The 17267-nt window shown below is 39.3% G+C and overlaps 1 non-coding gene across 1 annotated transcript; it reads left to right on the top strand.

Moving 5' to 3' along the window:
- The first annotated feature begins 13231 nt into the window (after nt 1-13231).
- LOC141615731 (small nucleolar RNA R71) lies at nt 13232-13338 on the top strand. Its single transcript, XR_012530134.1, has one exon. It is a non-coding gene; the product is annotated as a small nucleolar RNA R71 (small nucleolar RNA).
- Nucleotides 13339-17267: the final 3929 nt, after the last annotated feature.

The raw sequence follows: 17267 nt of genomic DNA, 5'->3' as shown, positions 1-17267 counted from the left end.
GGATATGGGTTCATCCAGTTCTAGGTAGCAAAGTATTTGAAGACTCCGTGTCTGGGTCAAGGTGAAACTGGATTGGATATTTGGAATGTGAAGCTTGGTAATAAGAGGCTTTGATGAACAAATCTTTGGAGCTTTGATTTTGTGGAGTTGAGGCTTGATGGGATTATGGCTTGTAATATGGATTGGAAATGGAGTCTCTTGGCTTGATGCAGCCTGAGCACGTAAAGGTAGGTTAAAATGATATGGGTTCAAATTTCCATGTCTTTGCCCTAAATGATGGGTATATTTGATGAGTTTGAGAGGATTCTCAAAATTCCTAACTATCTCCTTGTAATGGTCTCGAGAAGGACTTAGGGTGTATGATGTGTGAAAGGCTAAGTGAGGGTGCTAGCTGACCATCTTCATCGACGTCTTGATTCTACCCTGTAACTTGATTCTATATATACTTTAGCAGTATTCCGTTCAGCATTTGATTTCATACTCATTCTTGATTCAGACTCAGATTCTTGGTCTTAAATATATCTAGGCTTTTTGCTCAGATTCTTGATTCAGGTTTTGAAGATAACTTTGACTTTGACATTGACTTGCTTGATTGAGCCTTGTTCTTTTGACTCTTTTGACTTGGATATTGATCTTGGTCATTTCTCTTGATTGAGCCTTTATCTTTGATCATGGCTCGTATCGTCTTAGATTTTCTTGTTACCATGGATTTGGGTCAGACTAGCACCTTTAGTGTGAAAGGGTTGGTCTTTAGTAATACGGGTTGTTTATTGTGGGGAATAGGCTTGCCTTCCGTCATGGATCGTTAACAAGGGAGATGTTCTGGATTCGTCCTAGAATCTCTTGAGATAGGCTCGTCCTAAACTAGGGTATAGCAAGGGTTTCTATTGCCAGACATGGAATAGGTAAGAAAAGAACACGGAGTTTCGGATCCTCTACAACTTGGAATGGAACATCGTTTAAGTGCACTCACATAGACTGTCATGCGTTGCTCGTTCATTTTAAAATGTCTCAAATCAATTATTTGTTGTCACAGGAAAAGGGGAAGGGAAGAGATATGATAGAATATGTGGATTGAGAATTGTACTTTTATTGAAATGAATAATGAATGTATTTATCATAGACTCGAGAAGACATGTGACTTGTGGGACAGCCCCCAGGTTGTCACTAGAAATGGAGATGGACACGAAGAAAGACACTATGACAAAATTATGGGATAGAAAGCCTAAGACTCGGACTCGGACTCGGACTTTGACGCGATCTGAGATCCAGACTCATAATCATCATTATTATCTCCGGAGAATCCTCTTTCGGCATCTGGTAGCTTGAACGTCTGATCTTGGTCGTTGAACGATTTGAGCACCTTGTCCTCGTTGTTTGGGGTACTATAAGGGTAAAGGCCCAAGAGACCTTCCTATCTTTGAAGAGTAGGACACCCATGAGGGTCGTTTTTCTCTTTAAAAGGACTGAGGGTCGATAACGATATCTTACCGCGATTGAGCATATAATGGATGGTATATTTGAGCTTGGAACATTCTTCAGTGTCGTGTCCATTACCCCTATGAAATAAAAAATATTGAGAACCGTCCCAGAAGCGACCTCTCCTCTCGTACTTAGGGTCTGGGGTTAGACCGATTGGTTGGATCAGTCCTTTGGCCAAGAGTCTTTTAAAGGCGATTGTATAAGGCATGCCTAAATTGGAGAATGACCTTGGAGGCTGAGTTCCTCTTTCTGGTGAAGGTTCTATAAACTTTACGTCGGTAATGCGGATTGCCTGATTGTTGGGTATTTGAGAGTCTGTTTTCCTTCTTTTCACCAAATGATTGGTGGATTGTTCATCTTTTTTATTATCCGCGATGTTGAACTCCCTATAAGGTCGCTTAGCTTCTGTATCCGAACTAGTTAGGAGCGAGACAGAAATCCTACCATCCTCAATCCAATCTTGTATGACATGCTTGAGTTTATAGCAATCTTCGGTATCATGACCCCTACCCATATGGTATTGACAATAAGAATTGCCATCCCAAAATTTAGATTTCTTTTCTGGGTCTGGGCTAGGTCCTATTGGTTGAAGAAGACCTAGAGAGGATAATTTGTTCAAGGCTAGGGCATAAGGTATGCCTAGACTCGTGAATGACCTGGGAGAGTTGTTAGATTTCTTTGACGAAGGCTTCATGAGGTTGCCTTTATTGATTTTGATTCCTGGATGAGAAGAACTAGGAATAGATTGCTCGCTTTTTGCTTTAGGACTGTCAGGTTGAGGGTTTGTCTGGACATTTTCCATCTTGAGAGGTTGGGCATCAAGCTTCTTACCCATTTCAGCAAACTGGTTCTCCATATTGGAAAGTCGAGAGTTTATATTATCAATGGCTCCTTCTATTTTGGAAAATTTATTGTTGAAGGCCATGGAAAGCATGAGCATTCCATTTTGGATATCGCCGTCTTCGAGGATATTGATCTTTTTGTCGTTACGAGGGTCGAGGAGATGAGAACAGTCTAGGGATGATTCATGGTCATGTTTAATGATACTAAACCCAAGAGGGTTGATTTTCTCGAATTGCTCAACAGAAAGTGACGCCGGAAGCTTGCCCCCTTTGATCATACTAGAGGTTTCTCTAGGTGGCGTGTTCTTTTCCACCATCCCATTCTCAAGGGTGAGGACGCGAATGCTCAAATTTTCCACTGTAGCTTGAATTCGCAGGACCATGGTATAAATGTCTTGGAGAGACACGGTGATTGTGGCTTGAGCTGCTTCGTGACCTTGCTGATTGACGGAACTTGCTGGATTCCTACTCGACAGAAATGACGCGCATTACACCTCGATTCGACATGGAATCACGCATACTAAGGCGACAAACAAAGGATATACGATGAGACGAGATGACTAGACTCTTGACTTGTGAATCCAGGAAATGTCGTGAGTGACTTCTCGTGTTTGGACTCACGGTGTTTGACTTTGACCTTAGACTCGAGTGTTGACTTTGACGGAGTGACATTTATGTGGTTGACTTGATTGACGGGATTGGCGACACGTGAAATTCTAATTCGTGTGTTTAAGACAGACTTGACTCGAGGTTCGGGTATGTGTGTCCCGAACGTGTCATTGGGAGAATTCAAGAAACGGATTATTGGATAGACTCGACGTGTTAGCCTCGAGTGTGTGAGTCGAGGTGTGGAAATGTTTAGATCCTAACTGAATTGAGGTGGGGGGGTCCAAAATGACGGCGTGAGTGGCGTGACGCCTTAGGACTTGACTTGAATTTTGAAAAGACCCAAAATGTAAAGGAAGACGGGTTTATGACTCGACAGAGTTCTGACTAGGATATAGTCGGTTTGAAATTTGACTCTAACTTACCCCCAATTGAATTTACACATTTACATTTACATGGTTGGAAAATATTTTGATTAAAACGTTTTTGGTTTTTTTGACTTTTTTTGACTTTTTTTTTCGTTTTTTTTTTTTTTTTTGGACTTTTTTTTTTTGTTTTTTTTTTGGACTTTTTTTTTCGTTTTTTTTTTTGGACTTTATTTTTTCGTTTTTTTTTTTTGGACTTTTTTTTTGCACGGGTTTCGAAATGGGTTTGAGGCCCAAAGTTTGACTCGACATTTGGACAGAGTTTCGGCTTGTTTTGCGCTAATTTAGGTCATTTTTGAAAATATTTACATTTTGAAAAGGATTTTATTTTACAAAATTTCATCATGATTTTATTTACAAAATGGTGATCACGTATATGATACAAACATACATACATGCATTATAACGGTATGCTGAGTGCATTTAAAAGGGTTTTTGGTTTAAAGGGTGGGTTGCCATACCGAGCAATCAAACCCGGGGTCTGTGGAGAGGCTCGTACCAAACAGGAGTAAGGCTGATTCCTAGTCCATTCCCTCGAGTAGTGAAGGCCCTTGATACAAACATGAGTAAGCATCATGGTATGGTTGACGTCAATCGCTATCTATCCTTAGGCCCAGATAAGAATTTGGACCGTCCAGACGGGACGATTGGTCGAATGGGTTGGGTTGGGTTGGGCCTAGAAAGGCCGAATGAAACGACCTTAGAAGGTCGAGCAATGAAAACCGAAAACTGTCTCATATAAACTATTCCCTAACCTTGTTCAAGTTTCACCCTGGGTAACACGTAAGTGTATAATCCCCAGCGGAGTCGCCAAACTGTGGATAATGGGCCACGGGGGCGCTTGGGAAACAAGCGTTTGCAGTTGTGGAGTCGCCACCAATTTATTGTGGAAAATTGGATACCGTTCGAATACTTCGCGTCATGTCAAGACACAAAGTAATGACATAGACACTAAGAACTCGTTACCCTTAGCATTCTATGTCTAGAATGACTCTCGTGGATGTCAATGAACACGGATGTTCACAGAGATCTGGAGTAAGGGGTGAGGGTACGTATTAGGAAGCTCTTTTGATCGAACACCTAATCCCGCCCGCCTCGATAGCGGCCTCTACTAATGATTAGGGAAAAACATCTATACTTGATATGTCGTCGATTATATGCCTGCAATGCAACATCCAATAAATTAATCCTAGCATGTGAGAATTAACTAAGTCGGTGAACATGTAAATTAGCATACATTAGGTCGAATTAGGGTTTAAGGGTTGATTACATGTGAAAACATACAAACAAACGATAATAAGGAATACAATAATTAAAATTACAATGTTTACATTGGTTTGATTGATCAACGTCGAAAATACATTTAAAACGGATGATTTGAGAAAAGAAGAAAAATAATTAGGGTTAGAAAATACGAACAGATTAAGAGTGATATTACGATTAATTGTTGATTAATACGTGAACTAACAAACTAGGTCAAAGCAAAAACGAAAGTTCGGAGACAGAACTCAACCCGGAACAGGCGCAGCAGAGCTACGTCCCTTGGAAGAGGCGCAGTGGTCACTGCGTCTGTTCCTGAGGTGAGTTCTGGCTGTGAAGCCGGAACTGCATATGGTTAATGTTCGTTGGTGAATTTAATGATCGATTATTGACATTTGACTCAAGTAAAAGTGATTTAACATATTATTTACATATGAGAGGGTCATAAAAACAATAAAGAACGGACTCAAATTAATTAGAACAAATTAAAGACTAATTACAAATTAATTACGGATTAAGTTTATTAAAACAAACTAATTAGGTTTATTAATGTCGAACTACTGATGATGGTGACGATTAACAAATGTAAAGATATACAAAAGTGAACTCCAGAGACTTGATATGGATGAATCTAATCTCTAAAATTCGGGTTTGATTTTAATGACGAAAACCCGCAAATATTGACTATTTGGGATTTAAGTCGGAAATTAAAAGTGATAAATTATTAATGAACTATGTATTAAAATTAGTATACGAACGAAATAAAAGAAAACAAAGAAAAGACGAAAGAAAGTAGACGAGTTAACAGAGGACGGAGGAAGAAGAAGAAAAGCAGGAACTGCGGTAGCCTCAGAAAGAGGCGCAGCAGATGCTGCGGCTCTTCGAAGAGGCGCAGCAGTTGCTGCGTTTCTTCTCGACATCTGTCTCCCGTTAATCCGTAAAAGGGTTTGAATAAAGGGTTTTGTAAATCGGTTTTAAATATGCTTTCGACGTAAATCTTACAATAATTAGTACAAAAGTAAAATACAAATATAAAAGATGGAATTTACACCCTCGGACTTACATGTTTGACGAAACGAGATTAACTAAGTTAACGATTAGTGATTGCTCGACTCGAATGTACGACGAAAGTGCCCTCGTAAGAGGAATTAAATTAAATTGATTAAGTTGATTGAGTGGAGTTGGTCAAATTGGTCGGTCATGAAAAACGAGGCTGGTACTCAGAAGGATCCGAGCTTACGTGGTCAAAAGTTGAAGCACGTAGACCCCAATAAGCAAAGAGCACGGTCTTAGAATGCAAAGGGAGAAGAGAAGGGCGGACACTCGCGTGAGAAATATGAGGAACGAAGGTCCCTATTTATACTAATCACACGGAGGAATTAGGGTTTCGGTAAAACATTGGAAATAAATCTCGAAAAGATCTTGAAATACGCAGAAAGGAGCTGGGGAAGAGGCGCAGCAACCACTGCGGCTCTTGGAAGAGGCATAGCAGGTGCTGCGTCCTTTCTTCAGGGGTTTCCTCCTGCGGAAGAAAGATTTTCCGCGTTTCTGTTATGGAATTGTGGTAGATCTCAATTTCCTTATTATTTAAAATATAATTCCGGGAAATACTTTGCCAAAAGATTAAAAGATTGAAATATGGAATAGAAATATCCGGAACATTCCAGAATATTCCGACTCGGCATTTTAAACGGTTATTAGAAAATGAAGACGGTTTTTGACCCGGACTCCAAATGAACTCTAATTACTGTCAAAACGACTGTAACGGTGCGTAGATGACGACCAAGGGGTAGACACAAGTATTTGAGCTATCACTTGACGTTAAACTTACGAATTGTCATAAATCGTTCCGTGTACCAAACATGCGGCCTAATAATCACCGGGTGGCTTGCGGGAGGTGCAGAAATAAGGTATCTACAGTCTCACCTCTTAGGTCCAAATGGTAAGTAGGTCTAGTAAAAGGGGCACTCCCATGATAGGGCTTAGTGTGAACTAAGGCCTTAATTTCCTTCTTCTCTTCGGGTAGGCTAATGGAGTCTTGCCTATCTATTTTCTAAACCATGTTAGGGTGAGCATCCCTAAACCAATTGCAAGAAAGAAAATACTCATAATCTAGCCCAACCCCTTTTTCCCTAGACAAAAGCAATGGTCTCAAGTCGGTGTTTTCTTGGTTGAATCTACACAAGTGATGAGCAATTTTAGTAACCAAACCCCCTAAGACAATACTACTATTCTTTGGGTTACATTGTTTGGTCAAGTGGACCGCAAAGTGGTAGGGGATATTGATCCCCCAATTCTCATCACCATTAACATTTAAGAAAGTGCCCAAAATCTCCACCTCAACTTTCCTCACTGAGTGAGGCTCATTTCTCCCAAAAAAAGTCCATCCCATAAACCTTTGCTAAATACGAATGTCGGGATAGTGTATATATTGGTGAGGGTAATGGTCCCAACTTTGAAAGGGGAAGTGAGAAATGGCATTCCATGTCAAAACCGGGTTATAAGACTCGGGTGATTCGGTAGGTAAGTCTTTATGAGGCAATTGGAAGATATTAGCGAAGTCCGCTAGGTCCAACTTATAATCATCATTAAACAATCGGAAGGTCACAAAAAGCACAACACCAGGTTTCTTAGACCAATGAAACTCAAAAGAGCTCAAGAACTCAAGGGTGGGTTCGGGAAAGGTCTTATAATCCATTGTATAACAATGTTTCATACCAAGGTTCTTAAACAAAGTCTTAACATTCTTTTCAATTCCAATATTGTTTAAGGAAGCTTGGTTAATGAATTTAGTTGGTTTCATACCTTTGTTTCTTAGGATGACCCAATTCTCATATTGCTTCTTACAATTGAAAATTACTCCGAGAAAATCCGGGTCTTGCCATTTCGGGACCTCTTCCATTTGCACATCCTCCGCAGCCAGGGAGGATTCCGCATCATTCCTTCTCCTCTTAGAAGCACCTTGGGTAGGAGGTCTTCTTGGTGCCATTTTTCTAAAATTTAAGACAAAAATTCATCTTAAGGCAAACCAAAATTCATCCAAATAGGCATAATAGAACAAATTATCTACCTAATTCATACTATAAACATGAATAGAGCATACTACAATCAATTTCTAGTACAAATAAGCACAAAATCAAATTCCCCCAATTTGAGTTAGGGTTTACTAAACTTGATTAAATTAATTGAAATGGATGAAATTAAAGAGAAAAGGGAAGAAAACTTACTTGATGATGTTAATGGTTGATTGAATCTTGCAAAATGATGAAGAACTAGATGTTTCCTTGTGATTTTTAGTGAAGAAATGAAGAAATATGATAGAGAGAAAGAGGAGAATGGTACCGTCATGGATGATGAATGATAGAATGAGATTTTCATTTTTTTTTCACCCGTCTAAAACAGCAACTGCCAAAAAAAATATAAATCCACGTCCCCGATCGGGGTTGACCAGTCCAAGCCGCTTTTTGACTTTGCTTCCGTATTTGTTTTATCCGTCCCGTTTTTCGAAAACTACGTCCCCGAACGGGGTTCTTGCATGGGGAAGCGTGCTATTTTCTCCTTTAAGTCTCTTTTCTTCATTTTCACCTATAAATCACAAAAAGAAACATCGTTAAGTCTAGTATATTATTACTAATCTATGAAAAACAGTAAATTGCGGAAAATAAAAACAAAAATAAATAAAAAGCTTGGGTTGCCTCCCAAGAAGCGCTGGTTTAACGTCCCGCACGACGTAAAAGCTTGAGTCGGTTTAAGCTTTCTTTAGTAGAGGTTGAACGGTCATTTCCTCTATCACGCCAAATATCACATTATCATAGTAGAGCTTCAAACGATGGCCATTTGCTTTGAATTTTTCGCCCTTGGTGGTCATCACTTCAACGGAACCGAACTTGTTGACATTTGTGACGGTATATGGACCGGACCACCGTGATCGTAACTTTCCCGGAAATAGCTTGTAATGGGGATTGAATAGCAACACCTTATCACCGATTTGAAATTCCTTGTTCAAAATCTTCTTGTCATGCTATCTCCTTGTTTTCTCCTTGTAGAATCGGGAGCTCTCATAAGCTTGTAAGCGGAATTCATCAAGTTCATTGAGTTGCAACAACCGCTTTTCTCCACTCAATTTCGGATCCATGTTAAGCTCCTTAACCGCTCAAAAAGCCTTTTGTTCCATCTCAAAGAGGAGGTGGAACGCCTTTCCATAGACCAACCTATATGGTGAGGTACCAATAGGTGTCTTATATGTCGTACGATAGGCACACAAGGTATCATCGAGCTTCATACTCCAATACTTTCGTGACTTGGCAACAACTTTATCAAGTATGGACTTGATCTCACTGTTAGAAACCTCCACTTGGCCACTAGTTTGTGGATGGTAAGCCAAGCCTCTTCTATGATAGACTCCATATTTCTCCAATAAGGCATCAAGTTGTTTCTCACCAAAATGAGTACCGCGATCACTAATGACCGCTCTTGGCACGCCAAACCTCGGAAATATGACCTTCTTGAATAAGTTGATCACGGCACGAGCATCATTTGTTGGAGTAGCAATTGCCTCTACCCATTTAGAGACATAATCAACGGCAACCAAAATATACCGATTCCCTTTTGAAGAAGGAAACGGTCTTTGATAATCAATACCCCAAACATCGGATACCTCCACTTCCAAGATACCATTTAAAGGCATCTCGTGCCTCCTGATATGGAACCCGTCGTTTGGCAAGCATCGCAAACCATCACGAAATTTTTAGCATCTTGGAACATAGTTGGCCAATAGAAGCCGGATTGCAACACCTTTGCAACGGTCTTAGATGGTCCATGATGACCACCATAAGGAGAAGAATAGCATTCTTCTAGCACCCTTTTCACATCCCAATGTGGGATACATCTCCGAAATAGCGCGTCGGAGCAATGTTTGAACAAATTTGGATCGCCCCATAGGAAGAACTTGGCATCATGTAAGAACTTCTTCCTTTGTTGATATGAAAGGTTAGGTGACAACTCTCTTCCAACTAGATAGTTGGCTATGTCGGCATACCAAGGAGTATTGGCTTCCAACATCATTAAAACATCATCGGCGAAGGAATCATCGATAGGTAACTCAATACCTCCATCATTGAACTTCAAACGGGATAGGTGATCGGCAACAACATTTTCGGCCCCCTTCTTGTCTTTAATCTCAAGATCAAATTCTTACAAGTGCAAGATCCATCGTATCAACCTTGGCTTAGCTTCTTGTTTGGCTAGGAGGTGCTTTAGTGCGGCATGATCGGTATGAACAATGACTTTTGAACCGATCAAGTAAGAGCGGAATTTGTCTAAGGCATAGACAATGGCAAGTAGCTCTTTCTCCGTGGTGGCATAGTTGATTTGAGCCGCATCCAAGGTTTTGCTAGCATAGTAGATAGCATGGAGAACCTTGTCCTTTATTAGTCCTAGCATGGCACCTACCGCATAGTCACTTGCATCACACATGAGCTCGAATGGCAAGTTCCAATCCGGTGATTGGATGATAGGTGCGGAAATCAAAGCCTTCTTGATCCTATTAAAAGACTCAAGACAATCGTTAGTAAAGACAAAGGGAGCATCCTTTAAAAGAAGCTCTGTAAGGGGTTTTGCAATCTTAGAAAAATCTTTAATAAAACGGCGGTAGAATCCCGCATGGCCTAAGAAACTCCTTACACTCTTCACATTTACCGGTGGGGGTAGTTGCTTAATAACTTGGACCTTAGCACGGTCCACTTCAATTCCTCTTTCCGAGACAATATGACCAAGCACCACTCCTTTATTCACCATGAAGTGGCACTTTTCCCAATTCAACACCAAGTCAACCTCTTCACAACGCTTCAACACTTTAGACAAGTTAGCCAAACATGCATCAAAAGAAGAACCATAGACACTAAAATCATCCATAAACACCTCCATGATAAACTCGATAAAGTCGGAAAAGATGCTTATCATGCAACGTTGGAAAGTGACGGGGGCATTACAAAGACCGAAAGGCATTCTACGGTAAGCAAAGGTACCATAGGGACATGTAAATGTGGTCTTCTCTTGGTCATACGGGTGAATGGGTATTTGAAAGAACCCGGAATAACCATCTAGATAGCAAAAATACGTGTGACATGCCAACCGCTCCAACATTTAGTCAATAAAAGGTAATGGGTAGTGACCTTTCTTGGTGGCTAAATTTAGCCTCCTATAGTCAATGCACATTCTCCAACCCGTCACAATTCTAGTTGGAATTAGTTCATTTTTATCATTTTTGACTACGGTGGTTCCCCCTTTCTTAGGAACCACTTGGACCGGACTCACCCATTTAGAATCGTAAATTGCATAAATAATTCCCGCGTCCAACAATTTAAGCACTTCCTTTTTTACCACTTCTTGCATGTTAGGATTTAGTCGTCTTTGACCTTGGACACATGGTTTATGATCTTCCTCAAGATTAATTCTATGCATGCAAAATTTGGGGCTTATACCCTTTAAATCATCAAGTTTGTATCCAATGGCTTTCTTGTGAGACCTAAAAACATCAAGCAATTTAGACAATTGACTCTCATTCAATTTAGCACTAACAATTACCGGATACATCTCCTCATCATCTAGAAAAGCATACCTTAAATTGGAAGGGAGGGGCTTAAGTTCGGGTTTTTGTACCTCAAGGTCTTGAGGTGTAGCAACTAAACCTATAAAGTGTGAGCTTTCCTCCAATGATAGCACCTCTCCATCCAATTCTTGCTCCAAAGCATCAATCTCCTCATTTCCAATCTCACCATCACCTACAAATGATTCCAATAGCAAGAGTGCCTCCAAGGGATCTTTAGATAAAGATCGAGGTGTAGAGTCTTCTATAACAATGTCAACAACATCCAAAATGTCAATAGAATAGCAAGACTCTTCAATCATGGGACTCTTCATGGCACTATTCAAATTATAAGTGACCTTATCGTCACCCACTTCCAATGTAATTTTACCGTTCTTGACATCAATTACCGCACCCGCGGTATGTAAAAAGGGTCTTCCCAAGATGATTGGGATTTGGGCATCTTCGGCCATGTCAAGAACAATAAAATTAACCGGAATGAAAAACTTACCAACCTTCACGGGAACATCCTCCAAAACTCCCAAAGGGCGTTTTATAGAACGATCTGCCATTTGCAATGTGACACTAGTACATTTTAGGACTCCCATATTAATATTAGCACAAATAGAGTAAGGTATTACACTCACACTAGCACCTAAAACACATAAAGCTTTATCAATTTGATAGGTGCCAATTGTGCAGGGAATAGAAAAGCTACCAGGATCTTTTAACTTAGGAGGGGACTTCTTTTGCAAAAGAGCACTCACCTCGGCGGTGAGGGCTATCGTTTCAACTTCCTCAAAAGTCCTCTTCTTAGTTAAAATGTCTTTCATGAACTTAGTATAAGATGGAATTTGAGTGATTAATTCGGTAAAGGGAACGGTTGCCTGGAGATTCTTCACAACTTCCATGAACTTACCGAATTGAGAATTCTTTTGATGCTTTGCCAATCTATGAGGGAATGGCACTTTGACTTTTTTCGGCACTTTTGTTTCAACATCTTTCTTTGGAGGAGCATCCTCCACATCTTTGCTTTTCTCAACCACAAGTGGATCGTCCACCTTCTTTGGAACATCCTCACTTTCTTTACCATTTGGAGAAATCTCCAACTCAACAAGTACCTCCTCATCTTCCTTGTGGGCATGGATGCTCCATCATATTTCGTACCACTTCTTAAGGAGATAGCATTAAGGGTAGCATGTGGTTGCTCACCTTGAGGGGGTAGTTGACCCGTTTTCCTTGAAGAGCTAGATGAGGCTAGTTGAGCCATTTGTTGCTCCAACATTTTGATTGCGGCATTTTGAGCTTGCTCATTCTTTTGAATTTAAGCCAACAATTCCTTTTGCATTTGCACTATCAAGCCCTCAAGCTTACCTCCTCCTTGGTTGTTTTGTTGGCCATTTTGTGGTGGGGGTTGATTTTGTTGGTAATTGTGTTGTGGTGGCCTTTGTTGGTTTTGATAACCCGGTGGGGGATTATACTTTTGTTGTTGAGGGACATAGTCATTTTGTTGTGGTGGGGGTTGAGGTTGAGTATTAAGCACATTATTGCTTCGATAAGACATATTCGGGTGGAATCGTTAATTCGGGTTATATGTGTTTGAAAATGTACCCGGTGGATAAGAACTTTGTCTTAGAGCTTGAAAAGCATTTACCTCTTCAATAGGAGCTTGGCAATGAGCGGTGTAATGACCCGCACCTCCGCAACTGTCACAAATAATGATTTGACTTGTAGAAGACACGACATTGAGTTGTTGTAGGGAATCTCTAGCATCTCGTTCCACCAATTGTTGTTGGAGTAAGGCAATTTGAGCCAAAAAGACGGGATTGTCGGAGGATTCCTCTTTATCTTTGAGTGGCACACTTCGGAAATTGACATATTGTACATCATAGACCGCCATAGATTCGATCGTGGCATGAGCAATATCGGTTTCAATTTGATCAAACCGCCCATTGTTGGCGGAATCAAGAATCCTTCGGGACTCGGCACAACATCCATTGTAGAATGTTATAGATAGAAACCAATCATCTAGCCCATGATGTTGGCATTGCCTTTGTAATTATTTGTACCTCTCCCAAGCTTCATATAAGCTCTCAAGAGCTTGTTGACGGAATCCGGTGATTTGGCTCCTCAAAGTTTGAGTTTTCTCCGATGGAAAAAACTTTTGATAGAACGCAAGAGCCAATGTCTCCCAATTGGTGATTCCCATGGCGGTGCGGTCAAGGCTATTGATCCAAAGCTTGGTCTTGTCCTTTAAAGAGAAAGGGAAAAGTATTTCCCTTATTTGGGCTTGAGTGACGCCCGTTTGACGGATCATGGAGCAATAATCGCAGAAATTTTTCACATGCAAATTGGGATCCTCCAAAGGACTTTCCCCAAATTGCTTCCTCTCCACAAGGCTAATGAAATCCGGTTTGATCTCGAAGTCCGGTGCGGTAATTTGAGTAGTTGTGATACCGGTCGGAAGCATGGCCGCGGTGGGCTTTGAGTGATCGGAAAGTTTCACCATCTTTTTAGTAGAAGATGGTGGTGATGGTGGAGATGATAAACTTGAAACCTCATCCTCTTCAAGTGTTAGGATTCAATAATCTCATTAGTTTACATATTCATATATGAATTAATTTATTTGGTCATAAAATAAATACAAGATCTTATGCATGCAAACATAATAAAAAGAGATGGAAAAATCGATTTCTCACCATCTTATTTTCGGCCATTTGGGCACCAATAAGATCTCCTTCTTGTTAGTTCTTGAGCTTTCCAACAATGGATGAACAAGGTTCAAATTAGAACCTCTCCCAAAAGTATATACCCAGGGAATACCCTTAATAACCAATATTATTATGAACTAGTAATAATATTAGTCTTACTTAAAAATTACACAAAATATTAATTTTGTTCTCTCTTATTTCGGTCAAGAGATGAGAGATTTGTGAGGTTTTTATTTCTCTAAGTTTTTACCACAAATTGTAGAGAGAATATATTTTCTAACCCTAGAAAATATTAGGATAGGTAGTGAATGAAAATTAGAGGAATCCATTTAGTTCCTCATATTGGAAAAACCGGTTGGCAAGGAAGGAGAGGAGCCAATGCATGAGCTTGTGTTCTTCTCAAGATAAACTAGGCATGCAAGGCTAAGAGTATGGTTAATCATTGTGTTTTCTCTTATTAAAATAATCAACACAATTTATCCACTAATACTCCCTCCAATATTTCGGTACATACAACATAAAATGGAAGGTCCATTTTATTTTGTCATTTGTCAATTGTGACATATGTGACATGTTACTTAACATGTGAATTTGTAATGTATTTTTAACATATTAAAAATCAACATACTCATAAAATATGTCATATACAAAATCCACTAGTAATTTGTAATCACTTGTACCAAAATGGTTTATCAAATTATAAATTACAACGTCTTGTATTTATAATAAATTATTCATTCAATTTCAATTGTTTCGTAAACAATAGTTTTATCTAAGTAATAAAACAATTTGATTACTTAGACCGTATCTCATTTAATCAAATTACAATAAGACACGTTAACTTTACTCACAAAATCATCCGTCAATTTTAAGCAATTTAATTAACTCGTATCGGCATACGATTAATTAAATAATCAATTAAGAGTATTTCCCTATAGATATGACCTAAGGGGATCAATCGATCACCACCGTCGCACGACGCAGAATGTCAAACTCTAGTCGACCAATCATTACCGATATGTGTGGACCATTGACTCAAAATATTACATCCCACATGTATTTTTGAAATGAGATTTAAACATGTGATCATTATGATCAACGCCAGATCGCATTATTGTCGGAGGACACTTATTCCAACAATCTCCCACTTGTCCTCGACAAGTGTGCGTCACCAATTCTCTTGTCCTATTACTATCTCCCACTCAATACAAGGTCTCTTTCAGGTCGTACTTGCAAGTGATCATATCGAGAGTGGTTTCCTCGATCTGGAGAATAACTGATTGACCGGAATTATCTACCATAGATACCTTTCGAGCGTGGCCACGCATTTCCAGTTCATTACTCCTCGAGTGGCCCTGAGATATTGTTTTAACCCTGACAAGGGGGTGGACAATTCCTATCGCACTATTCCCTTCGACTAGCCACAACCATCATAACCCAAAATATGCCCATTTGACCCCATTTACGAAGGTCGTAGTAACATAAATCAAAGTTAATCTGAAACCGTGCCACCTTAGGCGAACAGTCTTTAGTCAAAAGAATCGACTCATTAGAATACTATAGTAGCTCTCGCGATGACCAGGCTATATAAATTTGCCAGAACTCTATAAGCGGTCATAAGGCCCGACAAAGTGTTCCTAACAGTCTGCCTATGTGATCGACTAGTCATCTCACATGACTCTATGGCACTTGAACTTGCCATCAATCGCATCACACTCTAGTCACTTCGAGACGTCACCTCATACAAGTGACTATGGGCAAATACCATGTTACTCCGGGTTCACTTTAACGGGGTTCAATATTGTCTCTACAACCCGTTTGGATGTAACAAGGTATAAAAGGAGTTTTTAGATTTAAAAACTCGAACGACAAATGTGATTATCACATATGAATAGTCAATACCTGATTACTACTTCATAATTTTATAATCCATTTTCATCTTATATGTAGTTGTTCATCTCAATGCAATTGAAATGACATATGACATGACTCATCATGTTAAGCCTATGAGAAGGCTTTGGTTAGTAGGTTTTATCAACTTCTTGTACCTTACTCAACCTTACTACATACTCGTTTTCCTTTGTAATGTATACATTTGCATTACAAAACTTTTCTGAGTACGTGTCGAGATCCAATCTAGACATAAGCTCTCTAGTCCTAGAACAGCTCCCACTGTTTTCACAGTGTGCGGGACCCATCCCTCTTGCACATCTCATGATTGCAAGTGTACTCAATTTCCGTTGTAAGCATCCCCATTGTTCTTTATTGCTTAGAACGATTCTAACAAATCCATTTCTTAAATAACATAGCCACAATGGTTCCTTAACCATCTTTAGGTGTTTTGAATACGGTTTTTGTCCGAAACCTTATGCAATCTCAACAGTCATTAGTGTAAGCCCTTACACAAATTTGTGAATTGCAAAAACACTTAACTTTGCATCTTTAATGCTTCTTCAAGCACTTAAGAATAATCAATATGGTTATTTGGTAACTATTACTTAAATTCGATTCGAAACAATTCATCATACTCAAAGTATATGAAGTGTTATACATCATTACATATTTAATTGATCCGGCAGCGGAATCAAATGGAATCAATCAAATATGTTCAAGTCGGTTGAATTAGTCAAGAATCTTATCAACATAAGACTTCTTATTTGACGCTAATATCACGTGGATTTATCTCCATAAAACCGGATATTAAAGATGTATTATATTACTCCAAAAGTCTTAAATCATTCTCAATGATCAATATGTCATCCACATATAAGACTAATTAAAATTTCCGTAACTCCCACTAAACTTCATGTATAAACACAACTTCTCGACTGATCGAGAAATATTTTATAACATGATCAAAACATTGATTCCAACTCATTGATGTCCTACTTAAGACTCTCTCTTAAGTTTCACATTATCTTAGGATTGCAAGAATCTACACAACTCAAGACATGTATTGAATACATTCCTTCTAATTGAAGAAGTGGGTTTTAGATTCACTCGCTATATATCTCATAATGAAACACAATCCCTAAGAAGATCCAAATAGACTTAAGCATTTCAACTAGTGCAAAACCCTTTGCCACCAATCAAGCTTTGATATCTAACAATTCACTTGGAATTTATTTCGGATTTTCATGGCCCTAAGCCTTGTATTGAGTTGTGACTTAAACACTCTCATGTAAGTCATATATTCATTACTTTCCAGAAGTAACTTGAATCAAACAATTTCTTTGTAAGTTGCAAGCTCTTTACTTTCTTAAAAGTAACATGAATTCATCATCTTCAACAAGTGATGAATTTAACCTCTTAGGTTTCGAAGAAACAATGTCATGTAGCCAAGAAAAACCAGTTT

The sequence above is a fragment of the Silene latifolia genome, chromosome 11 (genome assembly GCF_048544455.1).
Source record: "Silene latifolia isolate original U9 population chromosome 11, ASM4854445v1, whole genome shotgun sequence".
NCBI classification, from domain to species: Eukaryota; Viridiplantae; Streptophyta; class Magnoliopsida; order Caryophyllales; family Caryophyllaceae; genus Silene; species Silene latifolia.
Note: the sequence above shows the minus strand (reverse complement) of the source record. Positions and strands in the feature narration are given on the sequence as shown.